A 19,837-nucleotide genomic window follows, 5' to 3' on the forward strand; every position below is an offset into this window, starting at 1 on the left:
CGTGGGAAAGCAGGATGTGTGAGAACGTGAGAGAGGCAGGTTAGGTTCAGACTCTGAAGAGTCTGGTTGATAGGCTACAGGGGAGATTAAGATTTCAACCCGAAGAACAGTAGGCAATGGGTTTTGAGCAGGGTGTGGCTATGATTATACCTCAGTTTTGAAAAGCTCCATTGTCTGTGTGTGAAGAATGGATTGGAAGGGGAAAGGGTAATGGGATGGAGGGCACCACCACCATCATCTAAGAGAGAGGTGGCCTGGACTGGACAGTCGGCAGTGGGATGGAGAAAAGTGGGAGGCTTCGAGATGCACTTAGGAGACGAAATTAACAGGTGATGGGTAGCGTCCAGTCCCAAGCTTCGTGTTACCTCAGTGGTTATGGGTGAATGGGGACTTCGTGCTCTGGATCAGGGCGCCGGCCTTGTTCCCGCGCGTCAGGGCAGTAGGCGTGGCCCGCGGGAGCAGTCTCCACGGGGATCAGGCGGGGCGGGGCCGAGGGCGGGGCAGCTGGGGCGCTGCGTCACTCGGTGGTGGCGATGGTGCGTGTGTGTGGGGGGCGGGGGATACGCTGGGCGCGTCCCGAGGGTCACGTGGTGCGCAGCACGCAGAGTCCTTCTGTCGGTTGGTCCTGGAGCGGCGCAGCCGGAGCGGGGCTGTGAGGTGAGCTCGCGGCGAGGCGCGGCGAGGAGAAGCCGGCTGTTTGGGGCCGGGTTGGGCCGGGCCCGCGCGCTGTGCGTGCTGTGCTAGCGGGAGCGGTGACGGTCGCCACCGCTGCTCTGGTCCCCTGCCCGGCCTCCCTCCCCGCCCGGCCCCGCTCGCCCAGCCCGGAGGGAGGCCCGGGGACCGCTGCTGAGAGCGTGGCGGGCGTGCGAGCGGCGCCCAATCCTCAGGGCTGCCCGAGGGAATGACGGCGGCCGCGGCCAATCAGCGCCGCTCGAGGGGGCTGGGCCGCGGGGTGCGGGCTCCGGGCGCGGAGCGGGCCGTGTTGGGGGTGGGGGGTAAGCGCTAGGGCTAGAGGCTGAGCTGTGTGGTCCCCGGGAGCTCCACCACCAGCCGCTGCTCTTACCTTGTGCTTTGGGAACGCGTTTTCTTTTATTGACTCTTTTATCCTATTCTGGGGAGCACACCCCTTTCTCAAGCCCCTGACTATGGGAGTGTCCCCTTTCTCTATAGTTTAGAGAATGTGGTGCATCCCCTTTCTTAAACTCCAGCTTGGGGTTTTATCTTAATTTCCAAAGTCCCTCAAACGGAGGATGTGACCCATTTCTCAGGCACCCCCCAGATTGGGAGGACACTCCCTTTTCCGAGCCTCTAATCTGAATACGCACTGCTTTCAGATTTTGGGGTTTGCCCCATTATTGAGTCAAATCTGGGGTCCAGTAACCAAAGTTTTGGGGGTGCTTCTATTCCCACAAATCCAAGAAAGAATCCCCTTCTCCAGGCCCCAGATCTTGCAACATGCTTTCCAAAATTTCTTAAATTTAGGGGTTACTTCGTTTCCCCAGCCCTTGAAATCTGGGGGTGCTCATTTCCAGAGTCTACTGAAAATGCGATCCAAATCCTGAAGTTTATAGGTAGATATTTGCGGGTGCACAAATAAAGGAATTCACTGCTTCTTCTAGTCACTGTATTCTTGGGGTTGCACTCATTTTCATGAGTTCCTCAAATTGAACTACTTTATTTCCGGGGGGGGAACTCATTTTCATATCTGAGAGTGTATTTATTTCCTGTGTTTCCAAAATGTACAGAATCCACCCCTTTTGGTTGTACAGTTCTCAGGGTGCAGCCACCTTCCTGATACTTTTTAAATGCGGAGGACACAAATTTTTTTCTAAGTCCTCTCATTCCGGGGCCATGATCCTTGGTTCTTGAGCATGCCTCCTTTCCTTTTTAGCTTTTTTTCTATCCAAGACATTTTCATTCCTCAGTTTCCTTTCCTCTTTGGAACCCCATTTCCCTTTTAGGTGCTCTCACTGCTTGGTCAGGGCACCCATTTCCTCTTCCTTCCTCTGGTGAATGCATATCTTTCTTCTGCACAGCACTTCTCTGCCTCTGCGACCTTTTTTCTGAGCACACTTCCTATAGTCACATCTCCTGAATTCCCCTCCCCCAAGGAAAAGATCCCCCTCCAAAAGGGTGCCTGCATGTTGTCTTTTGTATGTCTACTTTATCTTTTATCTTTCTGCTTTCTACTAACAGAAACTCATCTATCTTAGCTTGCCCTATCCCATTTTCTGCATTTTTCTGGTTTCTAACTCCCTTTGGACACTGCTCTGCTTACTGGTGTTTGTAGAGATTTTCCCTTTTCTGCTTACTCCTTGAGCTGGAGGTGGCCTTAAGTCCAGGACTGTCTGACCCTCCAGCACTGAATTTAAACTGGAAAGGAATCCCCTGGCATTTCTTTGATTATTCACGGGACTCTTAATTCTCTGGGTGGTTTGCTTCCTGTAAGATTCTGGTTAAATGTGTACTGTTTTCTCCTTTGCTTTCCCCCCATATATTGGGAAAAAATTCTAAAGGGATTCTTCCAGTCTTGCTTCCAACTCATAAGCTTCCTCCCTACATTGGCTTTTTTCCTTCCTTTTATCAGGAAAAGAGGTCATTTGGAGGAATCTCTTCTCTTTTCTTGTCCCTGAGGTGCACGTGGGTGATGGATACTCATCTCTCCCCATCATTTTCTCACATGTCTGCCAAGCCTTGCTCCCAATCCCCACCTTAAAATCTCCAAATATCTGGGACCTCTCCTAATATCTGGGACCAAATATCTGGGACATCTATAAAAACCTCTCAGTAGGTTCTTTCTTTTGTATTTCTTTCTGCCTTTCCAGATCTTGCTCAGGGCTTCTCTGCCTGAACCCCTAACCGGATTAATTTCTCCACAGCTGGAATCCCAAGTGCTTATGGGATAATGATACCTCTGACCTTTCTCCCTTTTGGGAAGTACTTGAGTGTACAGCTGTATGAGGCCTCAGTGGGGGGAGAGAGTTTGGGCCTGAGAAGCTACACTGGCAGAATGAGGCAGGAAAATACTGCATTTTCAGGACCACATCCTTCTGAATCTCATTTGGAGATTGGATGTTTGCCAAGCACCTGCTTCTTAGGGATGCTGGGGGATTTAATGATACTCCCAGGAACCTGTAGGAATTAATGGGGCTTGTGGAGAAGTGCTCTGAACTCAGTGTTGGAACTTGTATAAAATTAACCATTATTATATTTTCAGAACAGCTAAACTGTTTTATATTTCATGTGCTTGAAAGCTCCAGAGCTAAGGTGTGTTATTTCAGGAAGTGAAATTGATCCCACATTTAGATCATGTGGTCGTTAGTAAATACCAAATTGATTAAAAAACACTGAAGGTCTGTCTGATCAGTACTTAATAAAATATGATATACAGAAAGTGAGCAGGTATTTCGTCTCTTTATATGCCTGTTTGGTATTGCTATAGAGAGTGCACCCTTAAAATATTCTGTGTTGTGCTTCTCAAACTTGAATGTGCATATAAATCATCTCTGGGGGGAGGGTCTTGCTAACATGCGAATTCTGATCTAGTAGTTTCAGGCTGCTGCCTCAGTATCTGCATTTCTAATTGCCAGGTGATACCAACATTACTGAACTACACTTTGAGTAGCAAAGTTCTATACACAAAGCCAAGGATATCTCTGTGGAAATAGGAAGGTGGTGGTTAGCCTTACGCTGAGGTATTATTTTCCACTTTCTCTTTATCCAGACATATCCCCTAAAGTTTGTACAAGGCCGTAGTCCCCTGCTGAGGACTATTAGTTATACATAATTACAGTTAGTCTAGCATTTAGCTTTTAAAACCATTGCTAAAATTTCTTTTTTTTTTTTTTAAGAATTTATTTATTTAGTTGACAGAGGGAGAAAGAGAGAGCACAAGTAGGGGGAGCGGCAGAGGGAGAGGGAGAAGCAGACTTCCCACTGAGCAGGGAGCCCAATACGGGGCTTGATCCCAGGACCCCGAGATCATGACCTGAGCCAAAGGCAGACACTTAACGACTGAGCCACTCAGGTGTCCCTGAACATAATTCTTTTTTTTTTTTTTTGAAGGTTTTATTTTTGAGAGAGAGACAGCAAGAGAGGGAACACAAGCGGGGGGAGTGGGAGAGGGAGAAGCAGGCTTCCTGCCGAGCAGGGAGCCCGATGCGGGGCTCGATCCCAGGACCCTGGGATCATGACCTGAGCCTAAGGCAGATGCTTAACTGACTGAGCCATCCAGGAGCTCCTCTTTTTTTTTGGAAGATTTATTTATTTATTTTAGGGGGGGCACAGGAATGAGGGCACACAGGTGGCGGGACGGAGAGGGAGACAAGCAGACTCCCCGCTGAGTGGGGAGTCAGAAGTGAGGCTTCATCCCACGACCCTGACATCATGACCTGAGCCAAAATCCAAGGGTTGGATGCTCAACTGACTGAACTACTCAGGTGCCCCTTGATGTAGAGTCTTCTAGTGAATACTTCAGGGCCGATATAGTAGTTAGCCATCTTATCTCTCTAGGTCTTCACTTGTCATCCTACCATGGGTAGGTCATATGTGTTGGAATTGACAAGGAGTCCTTGGTTTTCTAGGTTCTGGAAATGGGCCTGGGAAAGGTAGGTGCCTGGACCTTGAATAGAAGCTGCTGGCTTATCTCTGTACCAGAGCTTCACAAAGGTGAATGCTGGTGGGAAGATGATATTCTTTGATAGCAATCAGTGCTTATAATGCTCTCTCTCTCTTTTTGTACCAAATAAGTCTTAGTGGGTTTTTCCTTCTTAATGTCTTAAGTCATCTGCACCTATTTCCCTGAGGCTGTCACCTGTCGTGGCCTTTTTTCCACCATAATCCTGTTCTGGGCCCTAATCAGGACAAACCTGAATGACTAGACTGTTTTGTGTCCTGTGCCTCCCCCTCCCCCCTCATCCCTCACATGAATATCAGATCCTCTTCAGTAACGGATTTGATCTGGATTTGGCCCTAGTCCCAGCTCTTCCACTCACTGTGAGACCTCAGGCAAGTCACTGAATGCTACTGGGCCGCATTCTCCCCAGTTGTAAAATGAGGGGCTGATTATCTCCAAGGTCTACCCTGCTGTGAGTCTTTGCCAGTACCTTGCTTAGAAACCCAGTGTCTGTGGGGAGCTTGTTTTTAGCAGATCTGATTTCCTTCACGTGCTCTGTTGGGCAGGCTGCCAATCATTCCCTCGTTCAAGTCACTCCTGTCACTGCCTCTTTTCTAGCCTAGTCAGGCAGCTTGTCCTCACACCCAACTTCAGCATACTTCTGCCTCCATGTCCTCTGCCAGTTCCATGCTTAATTTCATTCAAAATTGCCTGAACTTCTCACTGTTACTCAGTGTTCCTTCAGTGTTAGGTACCTCCTGAATCACTAACAGGGAGTCTTGTAGTTTATATACAACTATGTTGCTAAGTTTTCTCATCTTATATTTAAAAAGTGTTTTCTCCTCCCCACCCCAGCTTGCTTGCTTGCTTGCTTGCTTGCTTTCTTACAGATTTTATTTATGAGAGAGAGAGAACTCTAGAGAGAGCACAAGCAGGGGGAGGTACAGAGGGAGAGGGAGAGGGAGAAACAGGCTCCCTGCCCATCCCAGGATCCTGGGATCATGACCTGAGCCAAAAGCAGATGCTTAAATGACTGAGCCACCCAGGCGCCCTCCCACTCCAGTTTTCTTTTTGGCTTTGAATTAGCAGGGTAGGCAGAATGAAATTTAAAAGTGAAGCAGGCAGTTTCCTTTTGGCTGGAGTTTGGGTAAAGTGAGATGTAATGCTTTTCGTCCTCTTCTCCCAAGGTCTTCCGTATCAATGGGGGTTCAGCCACCTGGTACTTCTCCCAGGATTTTATTTTATTTTATTTTTTAAGATTTTATTTATTTATTCATGAGAGACAGAGAGAGGGAGGGAGAGAGAGAGAGAGAGAGGGGCAGAGGGAGAAGCAGGCTCCCAAGGAGCAGGGAGCCCGATGCGGGACTAGATCCCAGGACTCCGGGATCATGACCTGAGCCGAAGGCAGACGCTTAACCATCTGAGCCACCCAGGCGCCCTCTCCCAGGATTTTAAAGGTGCTCAAACTCCCTATCTGAAATTTGAAAGTGTATCCTGAGTGCAAGCACTATTTAAAAATGACTTCGAAGTGCTTTTTTCCCTAACAATATACTCGTAAAGCCCCAGACAAGAAATTGCTAAGGACAATGATAAGAAATCTAGATTTCAAATAACTTCATCAGTGAGTGAAACAGTTCTTTGAGAACACCTGATTATTCTCAAAGGCAGTTGCTGACACTGCCTAGAAATCAGGGCTCAAGGTTGTATATAACTCCCTAACCTCCCTTCCTCATCTCTCTAGCAGCTACTGGGGGGAAGTTTACATTTTTCATGATAAACATTCTTTAAGCCAAAATCTGTTCTTACTTAGAGCCTCCTTGGTTAGATTGTAAGCTCAGAAAAAGGAAGGATGTTCCTGTCTTCTCTCTCTCAGCAATTGCGCCTTAAAGGTTGTTGACTGGCTAACCTTAACTTAGGGTAACCTATTGAAAATTGAAACCCTGATTTGTAATGCTGTGACAACTTTGCTAGATCTTGGACTGGGTGGGTATCCAGCTGTTCTTTGCTTTCTTTGACCAAATAATGGAAGTAATGAGCTTGCAGAAATCCCATAAAATTTTAGGAGCCTGGTGTGAGTCACCAGGCATAAGTAGGGCATTTTGTATGAAAGGCAGGTGGTGTCTGGATCCATGGTCTTCGTTGGAGGGAGAGGAGGAGTCTGGGGAAGGATTTAAAATGATGGTTTGGGTGCACCTGGCTGGTTCGGGTGTGCCTGGCTGGTTCAGTCTGTAGAACATGTGACTCTTGATCTCAGGGTTGTGAGTTCAACCCCCACATTGGGCATAGAGCTTACATTTATTTTATTTATTTTTAAAGGTTCTATTTATTTATTTGACAGAACAAGCCGGGGGAGAAGTAGGCAGAAGCAGAGGGAGAGGGAGAAGCAGGCTCCTGCTGAGCAAAGAGCCTGATGCAGGGCTCAATCCCAGGACCCTGGGGTCATGACCTGGGCCAAAGGCAGACACCTAACCGACTGAGCCACCCAGGCGCCCCTAGAGCTTACATTTATTTATTTAAGATTTATTTATTCATTTGAGAGAGAGGGAAAGAGACAAAGCACAAGCAGGGGAGAGGCAAAGGGAGAGGGAGAAGCAGACTCCCCACTGAGCTGGGAGCCGGACATGTTGCTCAATCCCAGGACCTGGAGATCATGACCTGAACCAGAGGCAGATTCTTAACAATCTGAGCCACCCAGGTGCCCCTAGAGCTTACATTAAAAAAAAAAATAAAAAAAGATGGTTTGATCTGATGAGAGCTTATCCCATGTCAGGAACATAATCCTAGGATTTTATTTTTTTATTATTTATTTTAGTTTTATTTTTTTATTAGAAACAGCATGACAGGGGAGAGGGTCAGAGGGAGAAGCAGGCTCCCCGATGAGCTGGTAGCCCGATGTGGGACTTGATCCCAGAACTCTGGGATCATGGCCTGAGCCGAAGGTAGTCGCTTAACCAGCTGAGCCACCCAGGTGCCCCAATTTATTTTAATTTTTTTTAAGGATTTTATTTATTTATTTGACAGAGACACAGCGAGAGAGGGAACACAAGCAGGGGGTGTGGGAGAGGAAGAAGCAGGGAGCCTGATGTGGGGCTCAATCCCAGGACCCTGGGATCATGACCCTAGCCAAAGGCAGACACTTAACTCACTGAGCCACCCAGGTGCCCCCAAATTAGTGGTTTTAAAAGAACAACATGAAGCATCACTGTGGTGATAAAACTAATTTGATGGTGGTGGTAGTTACACAAACCTATGTGTGATGAGTGAGTAGAGGTAAAACTGGGGAAATGAGAATAAGATTGGCAGACTGTGTCAATGTCAGTACCCTGGTTGTGCTATTGTACTATACTTTTTCAAGATATTACCATGAGGGACAATGGGTAAAAGGTACATGAGATCTCTCTGTACTATTTCTCACAACCACGTGTGAATCTACAATTACTTAAAAATTAAAAGTTTAATAAAAAAAGAGAGAACCTTTCCTAAGTAAGGTTGTCAGAGTAAGCTGCAAACAACAAAGTAGCAAAAAACAAGGTTATTGGTGACAACACTGAGGTAGGGACCTCACTGAACTAAAATGTTTCTTTTCTTTTTTTTTTTTAAAGATTTTATTTATTTGAGAGAGAGAGAATGAGAGAGAGAGAGCATGAGAGGGAAGAGGGTCAGAGGGAGAAGCAGACTCCCTGCTGGGCAGGGAGCCCGATGCGGGACTCGATCCCGGGACTCCAGGATCATGACCTGAGCCGAAGGCAGTCGTTTAACCAACTGAGCCGCCCAGGCGCCCTAAAATGTTTCTCATAATGGAATTATTAATCAGCCTCCCAACATCTTGCTTTCCCGGACACTGGTCTATTAGAGGGGCTCAATGTCATATTTCTCTCAGCTTCTTGTTTGCTTCCTTCATAGCATTTATCCCAGTTTGTAACTATTTCATTTATATGTTTGTTTATATGTTAACTGTCCCCTTTACTAGAATGTAAGCTCCCTGAAGGCAGGGACTAAGCTTGTCTTGTTCATCTCGCTATCCCTAGTGCCAAGCTCTATGGAATAATAAATACTATAAGGTGAAAGAAAAGCACATGTTAAGTATTACGAGAAATAAAAAGCCAGAAAATACATGCTCCGAGTATTCAAGAGACTTAACCTATTGGAGAGATAGACATAAACATATAACAGAGCACAGTAGTAAAAAACAATAGGAATTTAAGGAATTTAGAGAAAAAAGATATTAATAGAGGTTGGGGCAGCCAAAATGATTTCAGCAAAGAGCTGAACTTGAGCTAAGTGGTTAAAAGAGGGAGAGAATTAAGGAAAGTGCAAAGAAAAGGAGAAGATACCAAGGTCATGATCCCGGGGTCCTGGGATTGAGACCCACATCAGGCTCCCTGCTTCTTCCTCTCCCACACCCCCTCCTTGTGTTCCCTCTCTCGCTGTGTCTCTGTCAAATAAATAAATAAAATCTTTAAAAAAATTAAAATAAATTGGGGCACCTGGGTGGCTCAGCTGGTTAAGCAACTGCCTTCGGCTCAGGCCATGATCCCAGAGTTCTGGGATCAAGTCCCACATCGGGCTACCAGCTCATCGGGGAGCCTGCTTCTCCCTCTGACCCTCTCCCCTGTCATGCTGTTTCTCTCTAATAAAAAAATAAAATTAAATAATAAAAAAATAAAATCCTAGGATTATGTTCCTGACATGGGATGAACTCTCATCAGATCAAACCATCTTTTTTAATTTTATTTTTTTGAGATTTTATTTATTTATTAGAGAGAAAGAGAGCAGAAGCAGGGGGAGCAGCAGGCAGAGGCAGACGGAGAAGCAGGCTTCCTGAGGAGCAGGGAGCCCGATGCAGGGCTCGATCCCAGGACCCTGGGATCATGACATGAGCCAAAGGCAGATGCTTAACGACTGAGCCACCCAGGCGCCCCATTTCTTAATCTTTAAAATGGGAGTGAGAAAACCTAATGTATAAGTTTATCAAAACTTGGTAAACGGTGAAGAGTTGAGTGTATGTTACTATTCTGTTTTATTCCTCACAAATTGTTTTTATTTTATTTTTTATTTTATTTTTTAGAATGAGAGAGAGAGCACATGAGGGGGGGGAGGGTCAGAGGGAGAAGCAGACTCCCCGCTGAGCAGGGAGCCCGATGCGGGACTCGATTCACCTGAGCCGAAGGCAGTCGCTTAACCAACTGAGCCACCCAGGTGCCCAGCTCACAAATTGTTTTTAAAGTCCTTTTATGTTGTTTGTTAGTTTGTGTTTTATCTGCAACTCTATCAGTGGAGAAGGAAAAGACACTTAAATTTTTTTTTTTCATTTTTACACAGAACGACTGAAACAGTAATCCCTTAATATTAGTGTGCAGATATCCCAAAGGCCTCATTTATTTATATTTCTAAAGGTCCTATTTTTAAAAGTAGTGTAAGTATAGTGAGTCTTAGAGGAGGTCCTGCTTCTCAAACCCCAGCTCTTCCACCTAGTCAGGTGACCATGGGCAGATTATTTGCACTAAGCCTCCTTTCCCTCAGTAAAATGGGATAATACTGCCAACTTCTCTGCGTTGTTGGGAATAAGGTATTTGTTAAGGATTTAGCCTGTGGTGAAGTAAATGTAAGCCATTTCCTGGTATTAATAATAAAGGCCAGGAATAAAAGTTAATATTTAAAGAATAAGGTAATGAATTAGTTAACTATTAAATACTTTATTTGTCTTTAAAACCCCATAAGCAGTGAAACTGTTGTAATTCAGGGAAGTGTCTTTGGAGGCCCCTTGGAGTAATGACTGCATATTCAAATTGTTTTCTTTTGTAATATAGTGATACCTCAATTAAGGAGTCCTGTAAGAACAGTTTAGGTATGTTTAAAAAAAGGCTCCCTTGGGGCACCTGGGTGGCTCAGTCCGTTAAGCATCGGACTTGGCTCAGGTCGTGATCTCTGGTTCGTGAGATGGAGCCCCGAGTGGTGCTCCGTACTCTTTGGGGAGTCTGCTTGAGATTCGTCTGCCTCTGACCCTCCCCCTACTTGAGAGTGCCCGCATGCACGTACTCTCTTCTCTCTCTCTTTAATAAATCTTTAAAAAACAAAAACAAAAACAAAACTCCGTCCTCGAAAGTAAGTCATACAAACCCACTCCACAGGTACCAACATTTACGGACTGGAGCCTCCCCCTGACTGAAAAACGAATACAGCTTTTCTTAGGCCCCAGGAGCAAAGTTGTGGTCTGTCTTCAGGTGCCTCGTTCCCTGTGCCTTGCCTTCCTCCCCTGCCCCTAAGGAGTAATAAGGGTTCCTTCATTTACCCGTGGGTAGCACTTTCAAAGAGCCTCTACGTGATGTCTTCTTGAATCCCTACTTCCTTCTAGGGGAGTGATACTTGTCTTTTTTCCTGTTTTTATTCTGCCAGTGAGGAAGTTGACATTTAACAAGCACCTGACCACCATGTAAGGGCACTGCTTGTTGAATGCTGGGGCTGCCTATGAGGGAGTTCAGGGCCTTGTGAGAGATCTCTCAGAGACAGGCAGTTTCAGTGTCGAGTGTTGAATGCTGTGGCCCAGACTGCCTTGGGAGAATATAGTAGTGGGCTGCTGGCCCAGCAAGCTCTTTGGGTAGGTGTGGAAGGACTGGGCAGAGGAAGCAGCTTGTTCGAGCAAAGGTCGTGGAGGTTGGAACTACAAAGAGTCTGGCTGTGTGTGGGGCTGCAAGATCAGTAATACTCCGAGAGCCTAAGTAATTTCTCTCTTCACAATGCCTGTATGAAGGTGTGAAGTTGGTACTGGTACTATTCCTGTTTTACAGGTGAGGAGCTTGAGGCTCACAGAGAAAATGACTTGCACAGGGTTATCTGGAAAATATTGGAGCTGGGATCCAAACCCAGCCTGTCTCACTACAGAGTTCTGGCACATAACCACTGTGTGCCACTGCCCCTCTGCTAAGCTTGCCTACTGCCCTATTTTAAAGCACCCACCTTTAGAGACTCTGAGGTTGTTTTGGTCACAATGGCCAACTCACTCAGCCTTAATGCCACACTGAGTAGCTTGAACTTGGTTCCATAGGGGAACTACTGAGCTGTGTGTTTTTTTTTTTTTAATTGAGATATAATTGACATATAACCTGAACTGATAGATTAATTTTTTTTAAAGATTTTATTTATTTATATGACAGAGAGAGAGCACAAGCAGGGGAAACAGTAGGCAAAGGGAGAGGGAGAAGCAGGCCCCCCACTGAGCGGGGCTCCATCCTAGGACCCTGTGATCATGACCTGAGCTGAAGGCAGATGCTTTGCAACTGAGCCACCCAGGCGCCCCTAAAAATTTATTTTAGAGTGGGGAACCTACTTCTCCTTCTGCCTGCCTCTATTCCTGCTTGTGTGCTCTCTTCTCTGACAAATAAATAAAATCTTAAAAAATAAAATAAAATGAGAATTATCATCATCATCACTACAGATCTATAAGGTAGACACTAAATGAGATGCTGGTTATATAAAGCACTTAGAATATTATCTGTAGTAAAACAGGCAGAAGATGTGAGTTTATGAGACAGTATTGATTTGGATCTGCGAGGGTGTGGCTAGGGGCTTTGAGCTCCAGTGAAAGCTGTTGTAGTAATTGGATTAGATCTGATGGGGGCCTGAAGTAGGAGAGACCTAGAAGTAGGTGTTACAAAGTGGTGAGTGTGAGTGGGAGGCAAGGGTGATGTCCATGTTTGTAGCTTGGCACATTGGCCAGTTTTGGGCCTTAAACTCTGATGAGGAGAAAAGAAATCATCCTATCCTTGTGAGGATAGGAGGATTAGCTCAGTGAAGTTGAGTAAGGTGCCAAAGGTCATTGAGCAAATATATTTTGGAGCCCAGCCTGGACAATAGGCCCTTTCCACTGCTTCTGGGAAGATCACTGATTTGACCAACTCATTCTCAGTAATTTGGAATAAGTAAACTCAACCTGTGTTTGCTCTCTGTCTGAATTTTAATTGTAGAAGGAAAAGCTTGGCTCTTAGAGAAAGCATTTCAAGTATCCGTAAAGAGGGTAAGGGAATTTTTGGCCTATTTCTTTCTTTCCTTTCTCCTTTCCTAATTTCTCACCCCCTCTCCTTTCCTTACTTCCTAACCCCTCAAATAAAAGAGGTTAATTCAGCTCTTACAGTGTCACCTGGGAAAGGAGGGCCTGAGGAATGGAACTGGTCTTTGCTTTAGATCCAGTCTTCTGTGTCCTTGAGGAAACGAGGGTAGTGGTAGAGGGGCCCTTGCCCCCCACTTGAACCAATTTTTCATCTCTCTAGGACTAAAGACATGCTTTTTATGTTCTTTACTATATTGGATACTATTTGTTAATATTTCATGATAATATTGACTAGACTGTAATCCTTTGTGTCTGATGTCCTTTTTGCTGCTACTGCTACTGTTACACAACCATTTTATCTTCAGTACTGAACATTTAGTGTTTGCTGTGCTAAGTATTGGACATCCATTAGCTCACTTATTCCTCACAACAACCTCAGGAGGTAGGGGTTATTAATCCCATTTTATAGATGGGCAAACAGAGAGAGGCTCACTGATTTTTCTCATCTTAACTCTGCCAATTAGTGGAGCCAGGATTGGTGAGAATCTGAGTCTAAAACCTGCCTGTGCTCCCCCCATCCCTAAGCATTTCTGACCTTCCTCCAAGACAGAACTTCGGCAAAGAGTCCTCTTGGAAACTTCCTCCTGTGAGATCAAGGTGTCACTGGACCTGCTGATGCTGTTTATGCTTTTATGGGACAACACTGTGGACTACAGGCTAGTCTCCACCTCCTCAGCACAGGGCTGTGAGGGAAAGGAGACCTCATTCCCGCCTGAGGCACCTTGCCTGTAGGACTTTCCCTTTGCCTAGAATTTTCCCCCTAGATCTTCCATGGTTGTCTCCTGGTCATTTAGATCTCTGTCAGACCTCCGCTCCTCAGAGTGCTTTGTAACGCCTTATCTAAAGTGGTCCTCCTGTGTCACTGGTTCACAGTATTTTGTTGGGTTTTCCCGAGGGTGCTTATCCTGCCAGAGATTATCTTCTTTGTGCGTATCTTGTTTATTGCCTGCATTCCCCGCTAGAGAACAGGGTTGGGATAGTCTTGTCTTCCCAGTATCTCTCTGCAGCACCTGACACACAGGCATTCAGTAAATACTTATTGAGGGGCACCTGGCTGGCTCAGTTGGTTGGCTCAGGTTGTGATCTCAGGGTGGTGGGGTGGAGCCCTGTGTCGGGCTCTGCACTCAGCGTGGAGTCTGCTCGTCCCCTCTCCCTCTGCTCCTCCCCGCAGCCCTGCTCAACTAAATAAAATCTTTAAAAAAAAAATATTTGTTGAATGAAGGAGGCATAAAGATTTAAGCTGGTGTTTTGCTTGCAGTGTCCTTCCATTGAAAAGGGGTTGTATTAAGTTTCAGAGGCACCATCACCATTAAATGGAGGTTGAATGCAAGCCTGGTGGTAAGCACTATTAGGTTATCACAAAGCTTGTTCTGTAGTTTCTGGTGATTGACCTTCTTCCCTTGAGTGTCCCTGGGTTTATTTTTCCCTGATTCTGTCGCAGCTGACTCGTTTAAAGGTCTTGTCCCATACCCACCTATCACTTTAATTCTTTATTACTTTGAGCCCTCAGTTCCTTCTTGAGCACAATGGGGTTGCTGAGGGCAGGACCTCCAGTTACCAGGGTTACAGTACTCTTTCACCTTTTCCAAAATAAAACCCAGAGTCCTTGACAGTACAACAGTAACTGTAAACGTATTATGAATTTGGAAAATTCTGCTGCCATTTTTTGAGTACCTACTTTGTGTCCCTACAAATAGGGACTTTGCACATCTTTTCTCACCTAATCCTTATAGCATCCAACATAGGGGCCATTATTTTTATTTATTTATTTATTTATTTATTTATAAAGATTTTATTTATTTATTTGACAGAGATACACAGTGAGAGAGGGAACACAAGCAGGGGGAGTGGGAGAGGGAGAAGCAGGCTCCCCGCAGAGCAGGGAGCCCAATGCGGGGCTTGATTTCAGAACACTGGGATCATGACCTGAGCCGAAGGCAGCCAGACGTTTAACCACTGAGCCATCCAGGTGCCCCTTGGGACCATTATTAATCCTCATTTGATGAATTAAGAAAGAGAACTCAAAGATGTAGCTCATAAATATGTGGTAGTGGTTGAGAATCTGGAGCCATAGGGCCTATGGTTCAAATCTTGGCACAGCCTCTTACCATACGGGTGTCCTAGGATGTCCCTAACTTTCCTTTGTTCCTCTGTTTCTCATTTTTGCTGTGAGGATTAATAATGGTAGCTACTTCTGTAGTTGCTGTAAGGATTACATGACTTAATATATGTAGAGTTAGCTATTGTTATTATCATTATAAATTTTTTTATGTAGGTCTTGTTAGTCTGCCTAAGGATATTTTCTGTCTGTTCTTTTGTAAAGTTAGTTCACATCCTTGTCATTTTATTTTTTAGTTCATTTATTATGCATCTGTTGAGCATCAGTCATTCCTTTCCCTAATGGAGCTTAGAGTGTAATCCTACTACATTAGGTTTTATTTAAATATTCTCTTGGGGGCGCCTGGGTGGCTCAGTTGGTTAAGCAACTGCCTTCGGCTCAGGTCATGATCCTGGAGTCCCAGGATCGAGTCCCACATCGGGCTCCCTGCTCGGCAGGGAGTCTGCTTCTCCCTCTGACCCTCTTCCCTCTCGTGTTCTCTATCTCTCATTCTCTCTCAAATAAATAAATAAAATATTTAAAAAAAATATTCTCTTGGTTTTTTGTTTTTTTGAGAGAGAGCAGAAGTGTCAGGGGGAGGGGGGAAGGGGGGGAGAGAGAGAGAGAGAGAGAGAGAGAGAGAGAGAGACTATCCCAAGCAGGCTTGATCTCATAACCCTGAGATCATGACCTGAGCCAAAATCAAGAGTCAGATGCTTAACCAACTGAGCCACCCAGGTGCCCCGATATTCTCTTGTTTTTAAACATGTGAACTATATCTAGTTTCCCCAGAATTTTATCTAAAGAGCTATTTTTTTTCTCGTTTTTACAAATGATTTATTTTTATCCTGGGCTGTATTCTTCACATTGAAGTTACTGAGTCCAAGTGTATAAGCAGTTTTATAGCTTGTTCCTCAATCTGCAGATTGAGGTAATAAAAAGATGGCCATGGTCAGGGCCCTAGGCAGTGGTTCAGATGTTCAGTTTCCCCACAGCTGGGCCAGTCTTAGGTTTTGTCCTTTCTGAAAAATTAAATATTTCTGCTTGTTATATAATGGTGTGATAATTCTGACACAACATTAAAGCATCCAATTACTTAATCTTCCTGTCTGTATTCAAATTAAGTTTATATCTAAAGGCATGAATGTAATAAGCACCCTAACAACTTTGGTAGGGGAGAGAAGAAGGGCCTTTAAGAAGTAGTTTATGTATTTTTGGGAAAATCCTGTTACATGTTATAAGAGGGATATCTCCTGCTTTTTTTTTTTTTTTTAAGGTTTTTAAAATTTATTTATTTGTCAGAGAGAGAGAGCCCAAGCAGGGGGAGCGGCAGGCAGAGGGAAAAGCAGGCTCCCTGCTGAGCAAGGAGCCCAATTTGGGACTCTGTCCCAGGACCCTGGGATCATGACCTGATGATTAACCGACTGAGGCACCCAGCATCCCAGGATGTCTGCTGCTTTGGAGGACCTCTGAAGCGGCTAGCTCCTCTGCACCTCAGTTTTCTTTCTGTGCCATGGGAACATCACATACAGTTCTAACTAGATCACTTGGCAGTTATGAAGGTCTGGTAAGACAGTATAAGAATGAAAGGACTTTTGTATATTTAAGTAATATTAAAAAACATAAAAAGTAATAAAGAAGTAATCCAAAATTAAAATCTTACTAACTAGATAATCACTGCCGACAAAAAAAAGTACATTCTTTTTTTTTTTTTTTTTAAGATTTTTATTTATTTATTCATGAGAGACAGAGAGAGAAAGGCAGAGGGAGAAGCAGACTCACAAGGAGCAGGGAGTCTGATGCGGGACTCAATCCCAGGACTCCAGGATCATGACCTGAGCTGAAGGCAGACGCCCAACCATCTGAGCCACCCAGGCACCCAATACATTCTTAAGGTATATAGTAAGATAAAAAATGAAGTTACATTTCCATGCTCCATTCCTCTCATGAAGGGAACTACTTAAACAGTTTCTTAGTTCTCGGGCGCCAGGGTGGCTCAGTCAGTTAATTGTCTGCCTTTGGCTCAGGTAATGATCCTGGAGTTCCAGGATCAAACCCCCGCATTGGGCTCCTTGTTTAGCCAGGGGTCTGCTTCTTCCTCTGCCCCTCACCCCTCTCTCTCTCTCTCTCTCTAATAAATAAATAAAATCTTTTTTTAAAAAAACCAGTTTCTTTGTTCCTTTTAAGAAATAATTTTATGCATATGCTATAATAGATGTGTCTATGTTTGTTTACATTGAAAGGGTAATACCATACACATGCCTCTATACCATGCCCTTTTTACTTGACAATATGTCTTACAGATGGCTCTATATCAGCATCTACTGATTGCCATTACTCCTTTTAATGGCTGTACAACATTCTGTTGTATAGGTGAACCATAATTCATTTAACGAGGTCTCTTGTTGGACATATTAGCTGCAGAAATTACAGAGCTATATTGATCATGTTACAGGTAATTTGGCAGACTTTGGGGGATTATCTGTAGGGTAAGTGACTGGCGGTGGGACTGCTGCGTTGCAGATATGTGTATTTTTTATTTAAGTAATCTCTACTCCCAACATGGGGATTGAACTTATGACCCCGAGATCAAGAGTCACTCTTCCGACTTAGCCAGCTAGGCGCCCCATGTGTATTTTTGTAGATTGTGCCAAGTTGCCTCTAGAAAAGCTTTTCCAATTTATGCTTCTACCAGTAGTGCATTTGGATGCTTTTTTCTCCTCATCCCTGCAAACACTGGTTATCCCACCTTTAAATTTTTTTGCCTTAGAACTGAAAATTTTTTACTTTGATTTGTATTTCCTTTAATTTAGGGTGAGGTTATGTAGATAGAATATAATATGCTATTAGACCTTTGTATTATCTCCCCCCTCCCCAATAATCTGCCAGTTCTTATACTTTGCCCACTTTTAAGTAAGTTGACTTTGTTCTTGGTTTGTATGCACTCTTTGTTAATATAGGAAGTTAGCTCCTTGTCATATGCGTGGTAGCTGTTTTCCCCCAGTTTCTGAAAGTGCCTTTTAAACAGTCTTACACAGCATACACTTAAAGCTTTCATTATTCCTGATAACAGGAGCGTTGACTATGAATACTGTACTTAAGGAAATAAGGCTTTATGTCTCCTTTGTGGCAGTGAGTTCCCATTGTAGGAAAATTTAAATGTAAAGGAGTAATTTAAAGTCCTGTCAAGGTCTTTAAAATGGGATCCTATATAAATAGAGATTGCATAAGATTTTTTTCTCTTAGTTTTCCTCCATGTCCTTATTGAATGTATTCCCTTTAACTCTTAATTTTGGAAGCTGGAGATTTTTGGAAGAATAGCTAAGGGCCTGAAGAATGGATAAGTTGAAAGCTATAGAATCTTGGCCCTTTGGCATCTTGAGAACAATCTGTGTTTAAAACTAAGTGTGAGAAGTTAAAAAAAAAAGTACTTCTTGGGTAGCTTTTTTTTTTTTTTTTAAATTCCTGCTTCTGTCTTGAACTCTTTTTTATTTGTTAATGTTGTCAAATTAAATTGAGACTTTATGGTGCCTGGCTACCTAAATCCGTAGAGCATGCGACTTACGATGTCAGGGTTGTGAGTTCAAGCCCCATGTTTGGCGTAGAGCTTACTTAAAAACAACAACAAAATTAAATTGAGACTTTTAGATGATTTCTTGGGTGTCATTCCCCTTGCTAGAGTTTGTTCATCTCTTTCCAGTGTTTGTGTTGTGAGTGAACTGGAGCAGGGACTATAAATTGGATTTCTTATTCCTAATTTCCAGCACAATGCCTTACTGACAGTACTCACTAATGAATTGTTGAATGATTTAATGTGAAATCTGAAAACAAACGCTGCCACCACAGTGGTGTGAGGGAAGATTGGGGATGGGACACAAAAGTCAGATTAATCCTTCATCTTATTCTTTGTTGTACTGATGTAGTTTAGGAAGGTAGGTGAGGTTTGGTGGGGTGAGGTCTGGAGCCAACGGCCAAGAAAGATTCTTGCGACGTCCTTGGTGCAAAATGGTGGTTTTATTAAAGCACGGGGACAGGGCCCTTCGACAGGAAGAGCTGGGGTTGTGAGGGGTGGCTGATTATATACTTGGGAGTTGAGGGAGGCGAGGAAAAAGGAAGGTGGCCAAAATGACTTTCATATGTTAAAGAAGACTCTCAGGATCCTGGAGTCCTTGCTATTTTCAAGCTATGGATGTTTTTCCTTCTAGTAAAGCATTAACATTAAGATAGGAGCTTCCTGGAAGAATGTCACACTTAACCCCACCCAGGAGTGGAGGTGAGGGAAGAGGTTGCAGGGTATCAGTTTATGATTTGTCTTCAGCTTCTGCTTCCTCATCAGTACCAGAGAGTGAAACTTCAAACAAGTGGGTCAGAGTTAGAATGAAACAGGTTTTAGTTCATGGTAAGGAAGACCTGACAATTCAGCCTCAAGAGGAATTGTTTCTTTTCCTTTTCCTTTTTTTTTTTTCTTTGAGGCACTGGGAATAATTTGCTCATCTTCATTCATTTACTGCCTTCCTTCCACACTCCTGTATTTTAATGGAAGGCCTCCTAGGGTACCTGGGGAGAATTTGTGTGGTGAAAGAATTAATTCAGAAATCAAGCGGACCTGAGCTTTTGTTCTGGGGCTTGTCATTTAGCACCTGAACCTTAGCCAAATTACTTTAAGCATAATTTCCTCATTTGTAATAATAGAATTATTAACAACTAATAATTCCTTTATAGTCCTTACTTTGTACCAGTCCTGTGCCCCTTAAATGGATTATCTCATTTAATCCTCACACCCACTGCCTGGAGATAGGTACTGTTATCACCGCTAACCCCTTTTAAGGAGAGGAAACAAATTCAGAGGGGTTAAGTAATTTACCCAAAGTCATTCAGCTAGTGGGGTGGATCTGGGGATTCAAGGCCAAGCATTTAATCCCATTACATTATATACATAGCCTCTATAAAAGAGAGCTGTCCCCCTGCATAAAGTCTGACAAATAGTAGCTCAGTGAGTGTTCAGTGGCACTCTGCC

General features: G+C 44.1%; 1 protein-coding gene across 2 annotated transcripts in view; it reads left to right on the forward strand.

The window, feature by feature from the left end:
- Nucleotides 1–573: 573 nt before the first annotated feature.
- The window catches only part of PHF20 (PHD finger protein 20), a 145,375-nt gene continuing 126,111 nt past the window's right edge, over nt 574–19,837 (forward strand). For both annotated transcript variants that reach the window (XM_028118613.2, XM_028118614.2), the window contains exon 1: nt 574–657. The gene's annotated coding sequence lies outside the window, so the exon portion shown is untranslated. The remainder of the gene's footprint in view (nt 658–19,837) is intronic.

This window comes from Eumetopias jubatus, unplaced genomic scaffold, assembly GCF_037043125.1.
Source record: "Eumetopias jubatus isolate StellerSeaLion01/CBP00866 unplaced genomic scaffold, mEumJub1_p1.0 scaffold_9, whole genome shotgun sequence".
Lineage (NCBI taxonomy): Eukaryota > Metazoa > Chordata > Mammalia > Carnivora > Otariidae > Eumetopias > Eumetopias jubatus.